Here is a 17,558-nt window from a genome sequence, read left to right on the forward strand (position 1 = left end):
GAAAGAAAGAAAGAAAGAAAGAAAGAAAGAAAGAAAGAAAGAAAGAACCTCCTGGCCCTTTCACTGTCCGATGTATAACATGGCATCAAATGGTGTTAGGGTTGGCAAACCTCTTATTCATACCTACTAACAAAAGAGAAATAGTTTTTTATCCAAAATCAATTATTTCCCTCAGTATTTAACTTGTTGACAAAAGATACTCAGTAAATGCATACAAGAAACATGCTTTGGGGAGGAAAAAGGGAAATGATCAAAATAGATTGTAAATATAATATATACATATGTTAAGACATTTTAACATACATCATGTACATCAGAACATAAAGAACATGTGCTGTTTTGGCAGAGGACCTTAGTTAATTCAAAGCACCCATATTGAGCAGCTCATGGCTACCTGTAACTCCATTTCCATGGGCATCTTCACTGAGCTGTACATACACACGCGTGTGCGCGCACACACACACACACACACACACACACACACATGTTGAAATGATAATTTTTTTAAAAGAAAAGAACAAGAAGCAACAGGCCACAACCTCAGCAGGCCTGACGAAAAGGCAGGTATTTTGGGTTGATGATGTAAATTGTACCGGTGACAAAGGGAATGTGGAGCATAGAAGGGTAAATAGAAAGGACCCACACTTCTTGATGATGCCTATATTTGATGTGGAAAGGGGGAAGGAAGCAGTAAGTTTCTGTAGAATTAACTAGAGGGTATTTAAGATGTCTTAACTCCATGTCAAATGATCAGTTTCCTGCTTCTATATTTTAAGTTTTTTGTACTATTAAAATCAGTCAAAAAAAAAAAATCAGTCATGTGTGCACTTTTTAAGAGAATAGGATGATTGACTAATAGGGTCTTTATTTTATAGTCTACATGGTTGCTTGTATGTTATAAACTGGTTATTTTGTGCGAATGTTATGTGAGAAAGTTCTGAACACTCTAGAGAAGCAATTTTAATTCCTCAGAACGAAATATTATTACACTATAATATAATATTATGTATTCTTAGTAAGCATTTTTGAATTTTAAAGTCATTATTTCATCCAATAAGGATGGAGTAGTTAAAGAAATATTCTCCCTTCTATTTTCCTGCCACTACTTACATTTATTCATGTTTTCCTGTGTTCTCCTGAGTTGGTAGGTTCACAAAATGTGAGACATGAAGTAAAGGTGAAATGAGGTGCTATCTCAGGTGATGTGCAGTATGTGTTTCAAAACAATAAAACAGTGAGTATAATTTGTTTTACTGTGTCTAAGGTTGCATTTTCTCAGGGTAAAAGGAAAGAAAGCTGTAAATAATTTGAAAACACTATGTTTTCAAGCCTTGCTGTCTTCTGACTGAGGAGTCGGGCACAGCTTGCTTCTCCTGGCACAATACTGATGATACACTTGGTCACCCCTGGCTCTGCGCAGAGCTGTAGTGCTTAAACGCTGGGCTGGCTGCAGAGCTCTCCAAAGCCCTCTCAGCATACTCCTGCAGTCCTGAGAGTTCATTCAGCCGTTGTACCCCTTGCCCTGCACTATCTTTGGCGCTGGGGGTTCTGTGCTACTACAACGAGTGAAGGACCCATACACGACTTCCGTTCTAATAAGAGAAAAAGAAGATAGAAAAGAGACAGGATAGATAAGCTTTCTTTGGTGGTAGGAGAAACTATAAAGCAGGCAGAGAAGACCTGGGATGTGTGTGTAAAAGAGAGAATATGAATGTTCAGTGGGTGTCCAGAAAGGCCTAGCTTCAGAAGATAACTGACATTCCTAGGGCATTGCTCCTAATCCTGGCTCCCTCCCACTGCTCCAGCCAGGGATGCTTGCTAACTTAAGATATCCTTCCCCGGATGGGAAGCCTCTGAGATGACAAGTATTCTCTCAGCTGTCTTTTCTTCTGATTCCTTGAATAGATGAACTTTTCCCCTTAGACTTGCTTTACTAAACTTACTGAAATTCAGGACAGTTACAATTACCACAAAATTATTAAAGCGTGGCCCACCTGTTCCTAAAGCAGCCAGTCTCTGGTCACAAAGTTGATGACTTTCAGAGGGGAGCAGAAGATCTTGCTACTTCAAGCACCTCCTGTGTGGTCTGAAGTATCAGGGCCTCAACATGCTTTTGAACATGTTGTATGTAAATGCCCTGGAGAGAACCTTCTCTACTTACAGCATCATTTCCTACACATTCTTCAGGAAGACCTCAGTGCATTCACTAGGTACCTCTGCCTGTCAGTGTAAGTCCTCCAAGAACCTGGCTCCACCTTGTTTCTCATCCCACCATGGTTTTGACAGGCTTTTGTCTATCACATCTGCCTCATCAGAATACCTGATAGAAGGCTATCATATAATCTAAAAAGGAGGAAGAGGAAACTAACACCCTGCTACCATGTGGTCTAAGAATGAAATAGTAGCAACTGCACTGAGAGAAGCTGTTCTTAGCTCTTAAGTAGAAGGGACACGGGTAAAATGCCCCTCATTGCCAAGGCATATGAGCACAGAGTGGAATCCATCAGCTACTAGGTCAATTAGAATTGGAGACCACCTGCTACTGTAACCCTAATTTTTCTTCACTCAGTGGACCATAATTAATTGTTTGTACTGAATATTTGCTCAATATTCACTTCACTGTATTGTGAAAATACTCCTTGAGGAAATGACACTCCAGAGTTCATCTCTTTTTTGTTAGTAAGTAATCACTTCCTTTCTAAAGATAACATGAAAAATCGACATTAATCGCCTCTGGAAAGTGGTATAATGCAGAATGTGTAGTCAAGTTAAGTTGTCTATTATGTTTTTAGACACATCTATAATTATTTAGGTAATTGAAAATCTATATAAACATCTTAAAATTCAAAACATATGCTCATAAGTGATACTGTGTCAGTTTTGAATATGTACACTGCTGAAGCATTTCAGCATTCCTCCTTCCATTCAAAAATAGATTTTAATCTGAAAAGTGATGTTTTTGCTAACTAATACCACTTTACAAGAAGTTGTGGTTCATGACTATGCAATTGGCCTTGTAGCTTTTACTCACTAGTTAATTTCTCCATTCATTGTTTTGTGCTACCGTATGATTAGTGAATGTGAGGCAGGCGTATTCTAAAAGCTGATCCCCAGGAATTCTTTTTCCAATGAATCATTCATTAGAAATAACTAATACCAGAAACTCTGATAAAAATCACTGAAAGAGAGAATAGCTTAAGAAACCTATCTAAGTATTATTGTCATCTATATAGGTCAGATTTAGAATCCTGTGGTTTTGATCACAGTGGATATAAGTGATCTCACTTCAGGAATATCACTTTTAAAAAATAATTTCTTATTTAGCTGCCACATTTGTTGTTGTTTTACAACTTTCTAAAACAATTTGTGAAAAAGCTATCAAAGAATTTGGCATTTAGTAAAAGGTGGCAACTTTCCTTTTAGTAAAATCTTATTGTTAATGAGTAAGATGTCAAAATCAGTTATCTTTATGGATGCTTTAAAATATATAATTGAATAATATTAATTCTTACTTGTTCTTAAAAATTAGTTAGGATTGTCAGAAAGGATAAATAGGTCTTGGCTTTCTGTCTTCTCACCTAGAAATTCTTGGTCCTACCAGCCCTTAGAACCTCATTGTTCCTAGCCTACCCTGGGTGGTCTTCCTGGGTGCCTTTCAGTTCTCTTGGCCTGTGAAGCCTCTGTTTCCCACATGCAGAATTTGTTTCTCCGTTTCTCACCCTGCCTCACTCACCTGGTAGGAGCCACAGAGCCAGGCAGCGGTGACCCATCTGTGCACTGGGAGAATACTCCCAAATTATGCTGCGTCCCAGCGACAACGTCACTTTCAAGGGCGATTCAGAACACCTGAAATTAGTAATTCTTGTTGTGAAAATGGAAATCCCAAGCGAACATTAGTCAATAGACATAGTACAAATATTTTCTACTTATAAAATCTCAACATATTCAAAGTTGGTTATCAACATGTTGAAAGAGGGAATCTAATTTTTAGTTTTTATTTCATCACATTTCTTAAAATATCATTCTTTCCAAAAGGAAATTGCTTCTATTTATAAACTCTGAGAGATAATTTGATCAGAGATCAGTTTCTATGTGTGAAAATTGATGTTGAAAGAGTCTTTGACACTTTGCACTAGTATTTCTGTCCAAAGTATCTGCTAATATCTCCTTCAACTCTACATATCTCACCCCAACTATTCAAAATGTTGTGCTGGTGAGTGGAGAAAACATGTACCACTAGTTTATAGAAGTTCAGGCAACCATATGGCAAATAGTAACTGAATCAAGTTGTTTTGCATAATTTTAGTTTCTCAGGCTTGAGAAGTAGCTCAGTTGTTAAAATGGTTGTCAGACAAGCCAGAGCCCTGTGCTCAGATCCGCAGCATCCACTTAGAGCTGGGCATGGTAGTACATCTGTGTCCTAGCAGTGGGGACATGGGTACAAACAGCTTTCTGGAGCTTGCTTGCCAGCCAGCCTAACCCTATTAGTAAACTGAAGTCTCAAAAAGGAAAGGGAAAGCAATTGAGGAAGACAATCAACATTGACCTCTGACCTCCACATACATGATAGGCAAAAACAATGCACATACACACACACACACACACACATGAATACATGTACACACGTACATAATACACAGAATTTCTTAATTTACAAAATGCTGCGGAAATAACATTTTGAATAGTACTTTGCACTCTGCCACATTAAGAAGTTAGTCTGTCAGCCAAAAAAAGAAAAAGAAAAAAACAAAACTGAGCCCTGGGGTCCTGGAGAGAATGACACCCCAGCCAAGGACAATGCGCGGAGAGGACCTAAAACCCCACCTCAGATGTAGCCCATAGACTCAGTATCCAAGTAGGTGCCCTAATAAGGGGAGCACGGCTGTCTCTGACATGAACTCAGTGGCTCGCTCTCTGATCACCTCCCCCTGAGGGGTGCAGCCTTGCCAGGCCACAGAGGAAGACAATGCAGCCAGTCCTGATGAGACCTGATAGGCTAGGGTCAGAGGAAAGGGGAGGAGGACCTCCCCTCTCAGTGGACTAGGGGAGGGGCATTAGGGGAGAAGAGGGAGGGAGCCACAGCCAGGATACAAATTGAATAAATTGTAACAAATAATAATAATAAATGCCATTGTTTAAAAAAAAAAATAGTCTGTCTTCTGAGCCTGTTTACCCAATTTCCAAATTAATACAACCACCTTGTGTTTCACTCTAGTGAACATTCCAAATACATGCTGCTTGTATTTTGCAACTTGGGGGGGCGGGGTTCAGGAGAGCCGATCTCACTTTTTTGCTGTTGGAATATTCAGAAGCATCTGTCATTTCTTTTCTCCTCTGTCTTAAAAATTCTAGGTTCCCATTGTTCTAACTCTGGTTCCCATCTGATCACCACCTCCAGAAGTACAATTTTACAACTCTTTATTTGACTGCTGTTCGGTATTCTACCCTATTTCTCCAGCCACTGAGTCCCATCTTATATCCTACATTAATGCTGTCTTTTTTATTCCCTTTCAGCTCATACCTTGTTCAATCCCTGAAAGCCACTCTAGTCTTTAATATTCTGTCTTTTTTTTTTTCAAAACCATCCTTATAACAAACTTAAGTTTGTTGGTTTTGTTGCATTTCAACCACATTTCTGACAATTATAACATATCAATATCTTTCGTCAATATAAGTAATTACAAAAAATGTTATACAAGTTAAACATGAAGTTCTAGCTGGAAGTTGGCAGGTTACCACACTTGTCACTGATGCCATAATTGGTAACAGAACCTGTAAATGCCATGCACCTGTATTGCATATCCTTTGCACTGTTCACCCACCAACTGGATATAGAATTAAATATTCAAAAAGTAAAATTTACATTTAAATCAGTGCTGATAATCAATAGTGGTAGTAGAAATCTTACTTTTATTTTTTCAGTCCCAGTTTGATGGCATTGTTTCCCAGAGTTCAAAGCCATTTAAAAGAAATTGTTTTCATTGTTTGCGTTTTTTGTTTTTTTTTTTTTTTGAATTTTATTTTATTTTTTATCAGTTACATTTTATTAACTCTGTATCCCAGCCGTGTCCCGATCCCTCATTCCCTCCCAGTCCTTCCCTCCCTCCCTCATCTCCACTGTGCCCCTTGCCAAGTCCACTAATGGGGGGATCTCCTCCCCATTCATCTGATCCTGTTTTATCAGGTATCTTCAGGACTGGCTGCAAAGCTCTCCTCTGTGGCCTAACAGGACTGCTCCTCCCTTGGGGGGTGGGGAGGCCAAAGAGCCAGCCATTGAGTTCCTGTTAGAAATAGTCCTTGTTCCCCTCACTATGGGAAACCAATTGGTTACTGAGCTACCACAGGCTACATCTGAGCAGAGGTTCTAGGTTACATTCATACATAGTCCTTGGTTGTATGTCAGTCTCAGAAAAGACTCTGTGTCCAGATATATTTGGTCCTTGTGGAGCTCCTATCCTTTCCTCATCAGACTAACTCCCCTTCTTTCTTAAGATTCCCTGTACTCTGCCAAAGGTTTGGTCATGAGTCTTTGCTTTGAAAACGCGCTGCTAGTTAGAGTCTTTCAAATGCGCTCAGTAGACTCCTGTCAATGTTCAATGCGCATCCCATCTGTCTTTCAAAACGAGGATTGATAATCTTACCCCATGTCCGCTCTCTTGATTATCTTTTTTAGGTGTATAGATTTCATTATGTTTATCATCTCTTATGGGTCTATATAAGTGAGTATATACCGTGTTTGTCTTTCTCCTTCTGGGATATTTCACTCAGGATGATCTTTTCTAGATCCCACCATTTGCCTGCAAATTTCATGATTTCCTCCTTTTTGATTGCTGAGTAGTATTCCATTGTGTAAAAATACCACAATTTTTGTACCCATTCCTCCGTTGATGGACATCTGGGTTGTTTCCAGGTTCTGGCTATTACAAATGAAGCTGCTATAAACATGGTTGAGCAAATATCCCTTTTGTGTACTTGAGCAAACTTTGGGTATATACCTAGCAGTGGTATAGCTGGGTCTTGAGGAAGCACTATTCCTAATTGTCTTAGAAAGCGCCAGATAGATTTCCAGAGTGGTTGTACCAGTTTACATTCCCACCAGCAGTGGAGGAGGGTTCCCCTTTCTCCACATCCTCTCCAGCATATGTTGTCCAGGTTGCTAGGAGCTCCAACAATGGACTCTAGATAGTTGGTTTTGACAGGATTCAAGAGAGGCTGACGCGGTATCCTTCTTTATTCTGAAATCTAAGTTAGGTGACTCAGGAAGATGCTTCAGTTTGACAAGCTGAGAGAATGCCTTGGTTTGCCTTTTCAGTTTTTGTGGGTTTCTGTTCATATGTGTTCATATGGAGCTTTTGTTTGTTTATTTGTTTTATGTGGTGGTGTTGTAAATTTTATTTGAAGAGTCTTAACTACATAGTCCTGGCTGGCTTTGAGCTCATAATCCTGTGACCTCAGCTTTCCAAGTGCTAGAATTAGGAATGTGTTATGATTAGAACTTTATCAAGTTCAATGTTAAAAGAAGTTTTTAATTTACAGGTTTAAGTAAATTCTTTGTACCTCTTGAATTCTGTGGTCATTATTACATTTCATACTACCTAAACTAGAGATTGTTTTTTAAAGAATTCATGGATGCCACAGTTCCCCTTGTTCCATTTGTAGAGTTTCTTGTCAAGATTTCAAGGGCATTTACTTGTAATAGCACCAAAGTTGGTAAATTCTAAATCTCCAGAAATAATTCCCATAGTAACTCCAGGTTCTCTGCTTTTAACAGGAATTTTGCCTCACTGTTCATTTACTTCTTCTCTGAGCCCATATCATTAGCTAGATTTCTGCTTTTTTTCATCACCAATGGCATTTCTGTTGTGTTTTTTTACTGTACAGTAAAATGGAGACGTTCCTTTAGTTTGTGTGTTTCCTGCTTGGAGGTGGAACTGGGGAACATTTGAATGGTGAAGGGTGTAACTGTACTCAATGTCAGCGCATCCCTGAAGCTGTGCTTCCATAACAGGAGCAAACTCCACTAAAAGCTTTTGTTGAGTCATTGTTGTCATAAAAAGAATCTTTAGATTTTATCTCTGCTTGTGAGTATATTTGACTTGTCACCTTGATGCCTTGTCACTAGCCCTACTCAGCTAACTGCTCCACCTCCTTTATATACAATGGAAATTTGTTGAGGCTTCTGCTAAGGGATATAGGGCTTTCATTCTTAATACTATTTGTTATCATGGAAAATTCATGTCCTATGAAGATTCAAATTTACAAAATAAAATTAATGCTTTCTTCTGAGCACTCTAAATTCCTCTGTGGTCTCTGCCTATGGTTGTTTCATATTTGTGATGTAAGTATTTACTTATACTCAGGAAGTGTATGAAAGTGGAGTTGAAAATAATAAAAGAAATCAGGTGTTCTGGCGCACACCTTTTATTTAAGAGGTAGAGGCAGGTGGATCTTTGCATGTTGAGGCAGCCTGGTCTACATAAAGAGTTCCAAGATCGTCAGGGCTGCATAATTTGACCCCGTATGGATGAAGATGATGATGAAGAAGAAGATGAGGAGGATGATGATGAGAAGGAGGAGGAGGAGGAGGAAGAAGAACAACAACCACCACCACAACAACAAACAGCAGCAGCAGGACAAGAGCAGGAACAATAGGAATGTGACCATAAAGGTCTATCATTGTAAATCTAAGTTGAGATTTCTTTTGTTCAAGCCACATTTCAGGTGATCTGTGCACCATCTCATGAGTAAATGCACACTGGAGTACTGTACTTTCATCCATTATCTTACCCTTTCATCCTTTTGCAGAACAGTGCTACTATTTGTTACCTGCTGTAAAAATTATTGCTCTAACTAGCATGTTCTATGTGCTAACAACCTTCACATTCATAATACTGTATTTACTTTTCTTAAATTCATAACTTATTTTTGCCATCTTATTTTCCTGTATGCAGTTGAGTACCTAAAACTTACAAACAGAACTGGCAGTATGATCGTTGTGATATATTTTGAAGTTGTCTTCAGTGAACTGAATTCTTGTACTGCTGTATTAACTTAAGGAATCATTCTTTTTATCAATTTTTCTTCATTTATTAGTTTCTTTAGTCACTTTACATCCCATTCATGGCCCCCTCCCTCCTCTCCTTCAGGTCCGACTCTCTTTTCCTCTTTCCCATATCCTCATCCCCGTCTCAGAAAAGAGGAGCCTACCCACCTACCCATCCCAGCATATCAAGTTGTATCAGGACTGAGTACATCCTCTTTCATGGTGGCCTGTCAAGGCAGCACTGCCAGGAGGAAATGATCGAAAATCATGTAAGACAGTCCATGTCAGAGATAGTCCCTGCTCCTCTTACTAGGAACCCACATGAAGACCAAGCTGTCCATTCATTGTGTACATATGTATCAGGACCTAGGACCAGTCCATACATGGTCCTTTGTTGGTGTTGCAGTCTCCTCAAGCTCCCCTGGGCCTTGGTTAGTTGGCTCTGTTGGTCTTCTTGTGGAGAACCTGTTTCTTCCGGTTCCCAGTTCTGTTGCTGGGTGGGACCTCTCAGAAGACAGCTATGCTAGGTTACCATCTGCAACCATAGCAAAGTGTCATTAACAGTGTTAAGGGTTGGCTCTCTCCCATGGTGTGGCCAGGCATTGGTTGGACATTCCCTCGATCTCTGCTCTATCTTCATCCCTGCATATCATGTAGACAGGCTAAATTTTGGGTTAAAGGTTTTGTTGTTTAGTTTAGTTGTTCTCCTCCTCCTGCTAGGAGTCCTGTCTGCTTTGAGGGTGGCCTCTTCAGTCTCCATGTCCAGTGATAGTAGTGTCCTCAGATAGAGTCACAGCCTTATCCTCCCAGGAGCCTACCAGTGTATCACAGGGTTGCCCAGGATACAGTTTTTCTTCTCTCTGCAAGACATCTGTCCTCATGCCCCCCTCCCACATAGATCCCCATGCTTATTTTCCTCAGCACTCCTCCTATCCTCTTCCCACTCTTTGAGCACTTCCTGTGAGTATTATATCTTCCTTTCTCGATGAGATTCATGCATCCTCCCTTGAGTCCTCTTTGTTACTTACCTTCATTGGGTCTGTGAATTGCTGTATGCTTATCCTGCACTATATGTCTTATATCCACTTATTTTTTTATTAATTAATTTTATTTTTATTAAATATAGTTTGTTCACCTTGTATGTCCCCTGAAGAGCTCCCTCCCTTCTCCTTACCAATCCCACCCTCCCTCCCTTTTTCCCATCTGTGCCCCTTGCCTAATCTACTGATAAGAGAGGTCCTCCTCCCTTCCCTGTGATCCTAGTCCATCAGGTCTCATCAGGAGTGGTTACATTGTCTTCCTCTGTGGCCTGGAAGGCTGTTTCCCCCTCATGGGGAGGTGATCAAAGAGCAGGCCAATCAGTTCATGTCAGAGACAGTCCCTGTCTCCATTGCTATGGAACCCACTTGGACACTGAGCTACCATAGGCTACATCTGTGCAGGGGTTCCAGGCCATCTCCATGAGTGGTCCTTGGCTGGAGTATCAGTCTCATAAAGACCCCTGTGCCCAGACTTTTTGGATCTGTTGCTCTCCTTGTGGAGCTCCTATCCTCTCCAGGTCTTACTATCTCCCACTTCTTTCATAAGATTTCCTGCACTCTGCCCAAAGTTTGGCTATGAGTCCCAGCATTTGCCCCCATACCCTGCAGGGTAGAGACTTTCAGAGGCCCTCTGTGCTAGGTTCCTGTCCTGTTCCCTGTTTTCTCCCTCCTCCGATGTCCACCCTCTTTGCCTTTCTGAATGGGGATTAAGCATCTTAGCCAGAGTCCTCCTTCTTGATTAGCTTCCTTTGGTGTACAGATTTTAGTTTGTTTATTCTATACCATGTGTGTCTTTCTCGCTCTGGGTTACCTCACTCAGGATTGTATTTTCTAGTTCTATCCATTTGCCTGCAAATTTCATGGTTTCCTCCTTTTTCATTGTTGAGTAATATTCCATGTGTAATATGGAATAATATGTACCACAATTTCTGTATCAGTTCTTCAGTTGAGGGACATCTAGGCTTTTTCCAGTTCCTGGCTATTAACAAGTAAAGCCACTATGAACATAGTTGAGCTAGTGTTTTTGTTGTATGGTTGAGCATCTTTCAGATATATGCCCAGGAATGGCATATATGGTGGGTCGTGAGGTAGAGCTATTCCTAGGTTTCTGTGAAACCTCCAGAAAGTAGCTGTACAAGTTTGTACTCCAAACAGCAATGGAGGAGGATTCTCCTTGCTCCACATCCTTGCCAGCATGTGCTACCACTTGTTTGATCTTAGCCATTCTGATCGGTGTAAGATGGAATCTCAGAGTTGTTTTGATTTGCATTTCTCTGATGACTAATGACATTGAGCATTTCTTTAAGTGTTTCTCCACCATTCCTCTGTTGAGAATTCTCTGTTTAGCTCTGTACCCCATTTTTTAATTGGATTATTTGGTTTGTTGGTGTTTAATTTCTTGAGTTCTTTATATATTTTGGATATTACCCATTTGTCAGATATAGGGTTGGTAAAGATCTTTCCCAATCTGTAGACTTTTTTGGCCTGTTGATTAATCCTTTGCTTTACAGAAGCTTTTCTTTTTCATGAGGTTCCATTTATTGATTGTTGATCTTAGAACCTGAGATCTTGGTGTTCTGTTTTCGAGTTGTCTCCTGTGCCAATGAGTTCAAGGCTCTTCCCCACTTTCTCTTCTAACAGATTTAGTGTGTCTGGTTTGAAGTTGAGGTCTTTGATCCACTTGGACTTTAGTTTTACGCAGGGTGATATATATGATATTATATATATATATATATCAAATATATATGATATGTATTTGCATTTTTCTACAGGTAGACATCCAGTTAGACCAGCACCATTTGTTGAAGCTGCTGTTTTGTTTTGTTTTCCATTGTATGGTTTTGGCATCTTTGTCAAAAATCAGGTGTCCACAGGTGTGTGGGTTTATTTCTGGGTCTTCTATCTGATTCCACTGATCCACCATTCTGCTTCTATGTCAGTACCATGCAGTTTTTATTACTGTTGCTCTATAGTACAGGTTGAGATCAAGGATGGAGATACCTCCTGAAAATTTTTTTATCATACAGTATTGTTTAAGCTATTCTGGGTTTTTTGTTTTTCCATATAAAGTTGAGAATTGTTCTTTCAAGATCAGTTAAAAAATTTGTCTTGGTATTTTGATGGGAACTGCATTGAATCTGTAGATTGCTTTTGACAGAATGGCCATTTTTTTCTGTATTAATCCTGCCATGCCATGAGCATGGGAGATCTTTCCATCTTCTGATGTCTTCTTCAGTTTCTTTCTTCAGAGACTTCTTGTACAGGCCTTTCACTTGCTTAGTTAGAGTTATGCCAAGATACTTTATGTTATTTGTGGCTATTGTGAAAGATGTTGTTTTTCTAATTTCTTTCTCAGCCCATTTGCTTTTTGTATATAGGATGGCTACTGATTTTTTTTTAAGTTACTTTTGTATCCAGCCACTTTGCTGAAGGTGTTTATCAGCTATATTTGTTTCCTGGTAGAATTTTTGGGGTTACTCATGTATAGTATCATATTATCTTCAAATAATGATACTTTGACTTCTTCCTTTCCAATTTGTATCCCCTGGATCTCCTTTAGTTGTCTTACTGATTTAGCTAGGACTTCCAGTACTATGTTGAAGAGACACGGAGGCAGTGGGCAGCTTTGCTTTGTCCCTGATTTCAGTGGGATTTTATGTTTCTCTCCATTTAGTTTGATGGGGCTTGCTGTATATTGCCTTTATTTTGTTTAGCTATGTGCCTTGTATCCCGGATCTCTCTAAGAGTTAAAATATGAACGGGTGTTAGATTTTGTCAAATGCCTTTTTGCATGGGTGGCAATCTTGGGATGTCTCTGAAGGAAGCTGGGCCATAGCCCACAAGCCAGCCAGACTTTGTGTCTCTGCCATTCAGACTCATCTGGGCTGTGCTATGTATGATCTCTGGGCTTCCACTGTTTGCCTGGTCTCCACTGGGTGACCAGCAGAACCATGGCTTGGATGCTGGGAATGCTGCCCCAGAAATCCCTGAAGCTGACCTCAATGGGCTAGGAGGGATCAGATATCTGGCTGCTAGAGAGGAGTGTCCCTGGATCCGGAGCTCCCCACTCTCTCAAGTATGGGGCCCGTGGTTCATGTCTCTCAGACCAGGGAAATGGCAACAGGGCCTAGATCTTATAAGCCCCAAACATCCCAGGAAACCTGAAGCTGCCCTCAGGGGATCAGGAAGGCTCAGATACCTAGCTGCTAGAGCAGAGGGTCCCTGGACCTAGGGTTTCACACTCACTGTGGTATGCAGCAAATGCCAGGGGTTTGTGATTCTCGGACCCAGGAGACAGCCACAGGCCTGTATCCTATTGGCCCCAACTCACAGGATGTTCTCTGTAATCTGGGAAGCCCCAAGTTCAAAACACTAGATCCAGCCACCTGTCTACTCACAGACTTTGGACACTCAGATCCTCTGCCCCTCAGATAAGCTGTATACTGGTCGCCGCCATCTTGGAGCTGCCAGCTTTCCTTCTTTTTCTTTTGCTGTTGTGGAATTATTTATTTCCTGTGTTTTCTTGGGTGTAGCTACCCTAGTTGGCATGGAGTTTTCAAGGAATCTTTCTTAATAATACTTAATTCTAGAGTTTCCTACTATCCTAACTTTACTTTTTAAATCCAGTAGACTTTTCTGTAACTAGTCTCTGAATTTTTTCGTTTGCTTCCTAGCCATCATGGGGATTGTGGACCTGTGTCTGCTTTCTGAGGGACTTTGTCTAGATGTGCTGATGCTGACCAGATGCCTATGGAGGGGGAAATAGAAAACCAGGCCACCTTGCTTTTTTCTGTGTGGCTTTCTCATTATTCTTGGCTGGCTCTGATAAGTGGCTTCAAAAAGATTGTTTTATTTCTGAACTATTAGAAAACTAGGGCTTCTCTTAAACTCAGTTTTTTACTGGCATACCATTTGCACAAAATAACTGGCTTCTTTCATTTAATAAATTCACATAGTACGCTTTGATCATATCAGCTGCATCCAAGTCACAATTATTCCCTCTGCCTTCCTGTGTCCTCCTTTGCACCACTTTTCCCAAATAATTTTACTTCTTATTTCATCTCATGTACTTTTAAAAGATTTTTTTTTCATTTTGTGTATATGAGTGTTTGCATGCGTGCATGTATGTGCACCATGGTCTGCCTGGGCCCATCAAAGGCAAGAAGAGGACATTGGATCTCCTGGAACTGGAAATATGAATGGCTGTAAACATCCATGTGCATGCTGGGAACTAGGCTTGGTCCACTGCAAAAATATAAAGTGCTTTTAAGTAATAAGCCATCTCTCCAGCCCCTCATTTTATACTCTTTTCTACCTGAAGTATGAAGCACTTTCTAAGTGTCACATTTGGAAAAATGAAATCATCACCTTTGCAGTGATATAACTGACCAACAGTATGACATTAAGTTAATGATGTTTACCCTCACAAGCTGTTATGTTTTTCACTGAACTTACTATCCTCAGAACACTGGATAGATAGCTCATGCCAGCCTTACGACATTGCTTGGCACATCCATACAAATTATGCCGTATCCTGTTCTAGCTTGAAAGCAACCACATCAAAGGCCAGCTAATTGCTTAAGGCAGCAAATGTATTTGCAAGTGCAGATGGGAGGGACCTGGTGTGTCTCAGCACACATGGGCAAGACCTTCCCCAGAAGATAAGCCACACCCTACAAGGGTCTTTATTACCAAACTTTCTTTCACCATTTCCTGATTGTCAATATCTTTGTGGATCTTGGTAGCTCTATTTGCCTTCTCAGTATAAGAGAGATTTAGATAAAACTTAAGCATAGCTCATACTTCATGTATTTCATTTCCACTTAAAACATCTTTTTCAGAACACTCTCCTTAGTTCCAAAGATAGTAATAACAGAAAGCATGTGATTTCCCTTTAGGGAAGTGTGGATGACCTGCTCTTCTGTCAGTTTAGCTTCTCTTCTCCCTCATTCAGATACTGAACAGCTGGGAACTCATGCTTCTCAGCCTTTCCCGGTGATTTCTGTGGAGAAGCACAGCCTGATCCTTACACCATAATCTAACCCCTTATGAAGAGCCCCAAATTTGCTAGAGGTGATAATTTTCAGTCCAAACAGTGCTGGTTGTCTTGGGCATTCTCATCTGCTGTTGCTTCGATCTCTGTTTTACCATCCAAATGTTACCTCTTACTTGCTCTGACCATACTACTTCCATGGTGCATTAAATGTCCTTTTAAAGAGATGCCACAGTTTCCTTAGCTACGTAATTCAGCTCCGTGTTGCCGTGGCCCCATATGCAGGATCCAGGAGGTACGCACATTGGCAAAATGAGATTAGCTGAGTATAAAGACAGTCTTAATCGAGACGACCCAAGTTAATTTTAAAACTTATCAAGTTAATATAGCCTCACTTTCAAATTAATGTTTTTAGCCACTCTGTTTTAATTCATTTAAAATAATAAAGCTTAGTTCAAATTCATTTGAACTCATCAGTTTTTTTTTTTCCAATTCAATAAAATGTTTCTATTCAACTGTTGTTTTTAAACAACTAATGAATCTTTTCTCTCTGGTTCTCTGGTGGGAGTGAGTTATTTTTTCTATGCACACCTTAATGTATAATTGCCCTGTCTCTTCTTTATCTCTCTTTGTGATCCACCTTAGCAGACACTGGTTGCTTTGTGATTTGGGGCATGAGGGAGGTGCATATATGCGTGGAAAGAATAGATGTCAGTAAAATTATTCCTTAATGAAATTCTTTACATTGTAAGCTGGATTTCAGAGACTGTCATGCAATCCAAGGCACATTGGACGTCTTTTCAGCACTGAGGCTACAAACTTCATTTATTTAACATTAACTGGACATTTCTTTTTCTACCACCACAAAGATAGATGAATAAATAAGAATTTCTTCTCTTTGTACTATGCACCAAGTATAGTTCGGGGTGCCAGGGATCTAGCAGTGGCTGAGACAAGGGTCCTGCCTTGAGCACATACTTTATTCCAGCAAAACTGATGAACTTCAGATAAGTTAGACACCCAGCCATTCCGACATGGCGGTTGCATTTTCTCATTCACAACTTCAAGGCCATATCCACAAGCTTATTTTCTGTAGTTCTGAGTCTGATTTAATCTCAAGGGGCTCCCCTCATCTAGAGAGGATATGACAAGTCCCATGTTGTAGCAGAAGAGGGGAGGTCAAACCTCTTACTGTTGCGTTGGCATTACTTTACAAGCAGCACTATAATACTTGCCACTCAGCAAAAATGCATCATGCACACTATGTTAGTCAGGGGTTCTCTCCTGTTCCAGACTTCCTGGCTCCTCCATGCATCTCATTAAATTGAAGATACAAAGAACATCAAAGAAATGTTGTTATCTACGCCAATAATGTAGCAAAAACTTGCTTGATTAAGTAAAAAGTAATAGAGACCTCTTTTCTGCCTGGGGAAGGGTCTCCATGAGGATATATCTAACCTGAGTCTTATAGGTGTCAGGAAGTTGCTTTTATTCTCTGATTATCTTGTATATGTCAGATACTATTGTAGAGACTATTGACACAGCAGTAAAGAAACATACAGTGGATTGGTTTGGTTTTGATTTTGGAAATCTGTCTTTAGCAGTCATATGATAGATGAACCTGAAAGACAAGCAGAATAAGGCAACAGCCAGCCAGTTGTTACTGTAGTGTGGCCTAAATAAGTAAGGAAAAGAAAAAGCAAGTTCTGATGTTTCAAAACGCCTGGTATACACGTTCTGATGCCTTGTTGATGTGAAAAAGCTGAAGAACAGCGCTGAAGTTTACACTTGGGTTTCTGAGTGACGATGCTGTCAGGAGCTTGCCTGGTGGCCTCTGGAGAAGAGGCAAAAAACTAATTGAATTTGAGCCACAGAAATACAGATATGGAAGTCAGAAAACCAGTCAGAGAGGACTTGACTGATACTCCCATATAAATGTTTAAAGAAGGAGCAAAAAAGAATACTTATTTTTGCCAGGTACTGCAGAGAACATTAGTAGAATCTGAACTTTTACAATCCTATTGGATTTGGTAGCTGGGAGGTTACAGGAACCCCAAAACCAATTTCTGTAGACATTGGTTGAAACAGCTACATTAAGTAGTTGACTTAAGGAATTAACAGGCAGGAGGCTGAGATCTTCCAGCCAAAGGCTCTTCATCATCATCTTTAGAAGCTTTGGGCCAGATGTTAGATCTTTCTTCTCCTCTCTTCCTTTTCCTCTTGTGGGGCCTATAGTTGAATGCCTGAGTTAGTACCATAGTGGGAAGACAAATTAAGATCTTTGTATCTCTGGTAGGAGAGAGGTCATGGATAGAAGAGACTGGTGTTTGGTGAGTCAGATAGTGCAAAGATCATTCTCAGTAACCAGCTGCATATCGTGTGAGCCCAGAATCCTGACTCCAGAGAGGAAAAAAAAAATGACAGAGTTTGTTGTCTATTGAGTGAGGAAGCTTGGAATGGAAAGCTGCCGTAGAATGAACAT

The 17,558-nt window shown here is 40.2% G+C and overlaps 1 protein-coding gene across 3 annotated transcripts in view; it reads left to right on the forward strand.

The window, feature by feature from the left end:
* Positions 1-17,558, forward strand: part of Fam172a (family with sequence similarity 172 member A) — a 440,570-nt gene that overhangs the window by 316,948 nt on the left and 106,064 nt on the right. The gene's annotated exons all lie outside the window — the stretch shown is intronic.

The sequence above is a fragment of the Psammomys obesus genome, unplaced genomic scaffold, assembly GCF_907164565.1.
Source record: "Psammomys obesus unplaced genomic scaffold, mPsaObe1.curated_primary_1811, whole genome shotgun sequence".
Lineage (NCBI taxonomy): Eukaryota > Metazoa > Chordata > Mammalia > Rodentia > Muridae > Psammomys > Psammomys obesus.